Raw genomic sequence first — 7,233 nt, forward strand, 5'->3', positions numbered from 1 at the left:
TGAAGTGAGGTGGAAAGAAGGATTTCTGGTCAGATGACTGGTAACATCAACAGCACCAGAAAATGGTGTAAAGGGAGTAGGATTCGTTGTGAACAGTTAGGTATGGCAGACAGTGTGTTACAGTGAACAGTTCAGTGATAGGGATATTCTTATCAGACCGACAACCATAGTTCAGGTGTGCATGCCGACGTCGAAAACTGAAGATGAAAAGATGGAGGAATATTTAAAGGGTAATACAGTATGTAAAGGGTGATGAAAATCTAATAGCTATGGGGGACCGGAATGTAGTTGTAGGGGAAGGAGTATAAGAAAGGGTAAGCCCGCCCGGTTGTCCGTGCGGTCTAACGCACGGCTTTCTGGGCGGGAAGCAGCGCCTGGTCCCCGGCACGAATCCGCCCGGCGGATTTGTGTCGAGTTCCGGTAAAGTGGCCAGTCTGTGGATGGTTTTTAGGCGGTTTTCCATCTGCATCGGCGAATGCGGGCTGGTTCCCCTCATTCCGCCTCAGTTACACTATGTCGGCAATTGCTGCACAAACAAGTTCTCCACGTACGCGTACACCACCATCACTCTACCACGCAAGCATAGGGGTTACACTCGTATGGTGTGAGACGTTCCCTGGGCGGTCCACCGGGGGGCGAACCGCACAATAACCCTGGGTTCGGTGTGGGGCGGTGGAGGGGTGAAGTGGACTGCGGTAGTCGTCGTGGGGTTGCGGACGACTGCGGCTGCGGCGGGGACGGAGCCTTTCCGTCGTTTCTAGATCTCCGGATAACATACAATACAATACAATAAGAAAGGGTTACACGAGAATATGGGCTTGGAGCAAGGAATGAGAGAGGAGAAAGATTAATTGAGTTCTGTAATAAACGTCAGCTTGTATTAGTGAACACTCTGTTCAGGAATGACAAGAGAAGGAGATATTCTGCTAAGGCCTGGGTGATACTGGAAAATTTCAGTTACATTACATCATGGTCACTCAGAGATTCCGAAATCAGATACTGGATAGTAGGGAGTACCCTGGAGCAGACATGGACTCACATCACAATACAGTAGCGATGAAGAGTAGGCTGAAGTTTAAGACATTAGTCAGGAATAATCAATATGCAAAGAAGTGGGATACAAAAGTACTAAGAGATGACGAGAAACGCCTGAAGTTCTCTGAGGCTATAGATACAACAATAAGTAGGCCGTACAGTTGAATAGGAATGGACATCTCTAAAAAGGGCAGTCACAGAAGTTGGAAATAAAAACAGAGGTACATAGAAGATAACTGCAAAATAACCATGGGAAACATAAGAAAACTTCTTTTGATCAAGGAAAGAAAGAAGTACAAAATATTCGGGGAAATTAGGAATACAGACACCCAAGCCGCTGAGGAATGAAATAAATAGGAACTCTGGGGAAGCTAAGACGAAATGGCTGCATGAAAAATATATAGAAATAGAAAAGGAAATGACTATGGGAAGGATTGAGTCAGCGTACAGGCCACTCAAAACAAACTTTGGTTACGTTAAAAGCAAGTGTCGTGACATTAAGAGTGCAACGGGAGTGCCACTGTTAAACGCAGAGGAGGGGGCTGATAAGGCACTCCGTCTTCAGGACACAAGTGGCCCATCGGGACCAACCGACCGCCGTGTCATCCTCATGTGAGGATGCGGATAGGAGGGGCGTGTGGTCAGCACACTGCTCTCCCGGACGTTATGATGATTTCTTTGACTGGAACCGCTACTATTCGGTCGAGTAGCTCCTCAATTGGCATCACGAGGCTGATTGCACCCCGAAAAATGACAACAGCGCATGGCGGCCCGGGTGGTCACCCAACCAAGTACTGCCCACGGCCGACAACGCTTAACTTCGGTTATCTGACGGAAACCGGTGTATCCGTTTCGGCAAGGCCGTTGCCAGGGAGCTGATGTGTGGAAAGTATACATTGAAAGCCTCTATGAATGGGAAGATTTGTCTGATGTGATACAAGAAGAAAAAAGAGTCGATTTAGAAGAGATAGGAGAACCGGTATTAGAATCAATATTAAAAAGAGGACTGAAGATCAAATTAGGCAGGAGGGATAGATAAGGACGATATCAAAAGTAGACTAGCAATGACAAAAAGGGCATTCCTGGTCAAGAGAAGTCTACTAACAACCAATATCGTCGTTAATTTGAGGAAGAAATTTCTGAGAATGTACGTCTGGAGTACAGCATTGTATGGTAGTGAAAACCGGAAAAGAAGAGAATCGAAGCATTTGAGATGTGAAGCTACAGACGAATGTTGAGAATTAGGTGGACTGATAAGGTAAAGAACGAGGAGGTTCTGTGCAGAATCGGAGAGGAGAGGAATATGTGGAAAATACTGATATAGGAGAAGGAAAAGGAGGACAGGACATCTGTTAAGACATGAGGGAATGACTTCCATGGTACTAGAGGGAGCTGTAGAGGGCAAAAACTGTAGAGGAAGACAGATTGGAATACATCCAGCAAATAATAGAGGACGCAGAGTGCAAGTACTACTCTGAGATGAAGAGCTTGGCACAGGAGAGGAATTCGTGGCGGGCCGCATCAAACAAGTAAGAAGACTGATGACCAGCCCCCCCCCCCCCCCAAAAAAAAGAGAGAGACGTGCTGAAACAATGCCTGTACTACCTGACAATCCTGTCGCCGCCCCAAGAAAGCGCCTAACATCTGGAATGTTCGAAAATGTCAGATTTGCCTGCTAGCACAAGTTGATGGTAGGGTACGAGCGTAGCAGACACAGTACCCTTAATCCTAGACCTCATCGGGACAATGTTCCGATGTGGACGGCAAGGCTGTGCCGATTCAGTGTTTCACATTAGGGATTAAAACGAACATGTGATTAACCCGTATTTTTCGGCAATCGTGGGAAAATCGATCGATTAAAACGAAATTGTGGTTAACCTGTATTTTTCGGTATTCGTTGGGTCTCAGTTACAACAAGTGTTTTTTTATATTTTTTAAAAATATAACCGAGTAAAGAAAAACGAAACACCAATTAGCCGCAGCAGCAGTGCTGTAATTTTTCGTTTTTAAATAAACCCTTCTTAAAAAAGAATTAACTTTTATTCGTAAAATTTTCATTGATATGAAATATTATGATGTTTTGCAGAAAATGTGAAACGCAATCACTGATGTTTTAATGACAGTGCCAACAGAAACGAGCAACATACACATGGCATAAAACCTGTTACAGCACTTCTGAGACACTCCTGCCCTGTCGTCACGCTCCGTGGCTTAAAGATCACGTGCACGTGCAGTGTGCAAGACTCGCCCCCACCTGGTCTATACGGCAGTTTCTCGTTGTCACCGCCAGACATCCATTGTATTGCAGAATGGTAGCAACCCTAGTCTTTAAATACTTTTTGAACTGCAATAGCAGTGAAGTTCAATCCCTTATTTGCTTAAAATATTGATGATTTTTCTGCTATGTCTTGTTTGTTGTGGTCTTCAGTCCAGATACTGGTTTGACGGAGCTCTCCATGTTACTCTATCTTGTGCAAGCTTCTTCATCTCCCAGTACCTACTGCAACCTACATCCTTATGAATCTGTTTAGTGTATTCATCTCTTGGTCTCCCTCTACAATTTTTACCCTCTGCGCTGCCCTCCAATACTAAATTGGTGATACCCTGATGCCTCAGAATATGTCCTACCAACTGATCCCTGCCTCTAGTCAAGTTGGGCCACAAATTTCTCTTCTCTCCAATTCTATTCAGTACCTCCTCATTAGTTATATGAGCTACCCATCTAACCTTCAGCATTCTTCTGAAGCACCACATTTCGAAAGCTTCTATTCCCTTTTTGTCTAAACTATTTAGCGTCCACGTTTCACTTACATACATGGCTACGCTCCATACAAATACTTACAGAAACGACTTCCTGACACTTAAATCTATACTTTATGATAACAAATTTCTCTTCTTCAGAAACGCTTTAGTTGCCATTGCCAGTCAACATTTTATATCCTCTCTACTTCGACCATGATCAGTGATTTTGTTCCCCATATAGCAAAACTCGTTTACTACTTTCAGTGTCTCATTTCCTAATCTAATTCCCTCAGCATGACCCGACTTAATTCGACTACATTCCATTATCCTCGTTTTGTTTTGTTGATGTTCATCTTATATCCTCCTTTCAAGACACTGTCCATTCCGTTCAACTGCTCTTCCAAGTCCTTTGCTGTCTCTGACAGAATTACAATGTCATCGGCGAACCTCAAAGTTTTAAATTCTTCTCGATGGATTTTAATTCCTACTCCAAATTTTTCTTTTGTTTCCTTTACTGCTTGCTTAATATTCAGATTGAATAACATTGGGGAGAGGCTACAACCCTGTCTCACTCCCTTCCCAACCACTGCTTCCCTCTCATTACCCTCGACTCTTATAACTGCTACTGGTTTCTGTACAGATTGTAAATAGCCTTTCGCTCCCTGTATTTTACCCCTGCCACCTTCAGAATTTAAAACAACATTGTCAAAAGCATTCTCAAAGTCTACAATTGCTATTTTCTAAGATACGTCGTAGGGTCACGTTTTCCAACATTTCTACGGAATCCAAACTGATCTTCCCCGTGGTCGTCTTCTACCAGTTTTCCCATTCGTCTGTAAAGAAATCGTGGTAGTATTTTGCAGCCGTGGCTTATTAAACTGATAGTTCTGTAATTTTCACATCTGTCAACCCCTGCTTTCTTCGGGATTGGAATTATTATATTCTTTTTGAAGTCTGAGGGCATTTCGCATGTCTCATACATCTTGCTCACCAGCTGGTAGAGTTTTGTCAGGGCTGGCTCTCCCAAGGCTATCAGTAGTTCTAATGGAATGCTGTCTACTCCCGGGGTAACAGTAATAAAATAAAAACTTAACAACTCATTCATAGTATAGGCTACAATTAAAGTAAAAAATAATTGATCTGCTGCATGTGTCTAAATAATACGCCTTTATCTGCCCGTTGCCTCGAAAAAGGTCGAATTAACGTGAAAAATGGAGTTCTTCAGTAACAATTTTCACCAGTTAGCACCGACTTCTCATACTGCCTAAATAGTGGTATGATCCCTGATTACATGATTTTTGAGCACAGTTTCGAAAAATTAGATTCAATGGGAGAATACTGGTGATTTGTTGTAGTTTTCAACCACTTACCACTTTTCGATAAAAGCAGCGACGGTGGACGGACTTAGAGGACTTTTACTTGTCTATTTAATTTAATATTTTGATTCTATGCCGGCCCCTGTAGCCGAGCGGTTCTAGGCGCTTCAGTCCGGTACCGCGCTGCTGGTACGGTCGCAGGTTCGAGTCCTGCCTCGGGCATGGATGTGTGTGATGTCCTTCGGTTACTTAGGGAACTGATGACCTCAGATGTTACGTCCCATAGTGCTTAGAGCCATTTAAACCATTTGATTCTATGTATCTTGAAACTGAGAGAGTCTAAACGTTTCAATCCTTGTTCTGTTTCTACATTTATTACAGGAAATAATAGGAATGAAAAAACTGAAAATTGGTTGTTTCAAACCGGCAGTTTTGAATGGTTTTAACAGTTAGATTAAACTGGCGACGAAGAAAACGATATAACCGAAAACCGGTTGTTTCAGCGATAACAACCATTCCTACTTCGATCCTGTTCATGGACACTATCGCAACAGACAGTCGTAACTACAGTACTACTGGCAGTTTTTCTTGAAAGGTCTTGAAAACTAGCCTACGCAGATCTATCTGTGTGGTTTTTACTTCTACTTTAAAAAAAAAGAAAAAGAAAACACTACAGTTTGTGCCGCCAGAAAGCAGTGGAATTAACTTTTTTTTAATTAAATGTGTTCTTCAGCAAAGTTGTGCTTGCTGCAGCTGATGCCAAATCCAAATTCACGATTTTAGACATGTTTCATCAAGGAAGAAGTTCGTAACATCAATTAATTTTGTATTCTCTTACCGCATCAATGCCACGACTCCTTCTTGATTGGTTGACGGGTAGGAGAAACATCAGAGTTCATATCCGAACCACAGTTCTTAGGAGAAATACCACTCTTCCTTTAAATGCTTGTGTTACCGTCGAAAGTGGCTTTTCAATGTGAGATTCTTTTTCCATTGCCGCTTTTAAAACGCGGAACTTTTTTGACAAACATTTTAAGGTCTGTCCTCGTTTGTAACGGTTTCTGTATTCTGTATGCGTGATGTCCCGCAAGCAGTTGTAGGTTTGAAGGTCTCCAATTAGTTTGAAAGTAATTTCAGTCGTCTACATACAGGAAAATACGAAGGTTGTAACTTAAATAGTGGCAACTATTTATTCGGAACCAACACAAAAAATGGTTCAAATGCCACTGAGCACTATGGGACTTAACTTCTGAGGTCATCAGTCCCATAGAACTTGGAATTACTTAAACCTAACTAACCTAAGGACATCACACACATCCATGCCCGAGGCAGGATTCGAACCTGCGACTGTAGCGGTCGCGCGGTTCCAGACTGTAGCACCTAGAACCGCTCTGCCACTCTGGCTAGGTCAGAAGCGACACAAAAGAGTTCCATGTTTGCCCCTGTTACTGTCCTTCAAAGTAGTCGTTGTGTAGAGCCCGTTGCCAGCGATGTGGAAGGCGTAGTATACCGTTAGCAGAGCCTGTTCTGTTGATGGTGCGAGTGGAGCGGTCTACTGCCCGTCGAATCTCTGGAACAGTCTGAAGCGAACGCCACTGAATCGTGCACGGCTCGCGTTTATCCCATTTATTGCTTGTCATCTTCTAGTACGGGACTGCCACCTCGTTTTCTTATTCCATTTACTGGCGTCACTAACTTCCTGCCTTACTTGCCCGTGAGAGACAGCAGCAGCGCGTATCGATAAGTGCACTGTCTTACCGTCTCTGGAGCGACCGATAGTATTTCTAGGCGCTACAGTCTGGAACCGCGCGACCACTACGGTCGCAGGTTCCAATCCTGCCTCGGGCATTGATGTTTGTGATGTCCTTAGGTTAGTTAGGTTTAAGTAGTTCTAAGTTCTAGGGGACTGATGTCCTCAGAAGTTAAGTCTCATAGTGCTCAGAGCCTTTTGAACCATTTGATAGTACTTCCGGGTCGTTGTGTGTCTGGCAGTCAGTTCGGGACGGACCAGCAGTGCAGTCGGGACGCAGCAGCAGTGAAGTCGGGGACGGAGCGCCGGTGAGGCGCCGACAGCCAGTGCTCGCCGACCGCATACATGACATGTCCGACGCAGGGAGATTGGAGCGTAATGACTGTTGGT

The 7,233-nt window shown here is 43.9% G+C and overlaps 1 pseudogene; it reads right to left on the reverse strand.

The window, feature by feature from the left end:
• Window positions 1–1,786: 1,786 nt before the first annotated feature.
• On the reverse strand, window positions 1,787–1,904 carry LOC124717670 (annotated as a pseudogene).
• Window positions 1,905–7,233: the final 5,329 nt, after the last annotated feature.

This window comes from Schistocerca piceifrons, chromosome 9, assembly GCF_021461385.2.
Source record: "Schistocerca piceifrons isolate TAMUIC-IGC-003096 chromosome 9, iqSchPice1.1, whole genome shotgun sequence".
Taxonomy (NCBI): domain Eukaryota; kingdom Metazoa; phylum Arthropoda; class Insecta; order Orthoptera; family Acrididae; genus Schistocerca; species Schistocerca piceifrons.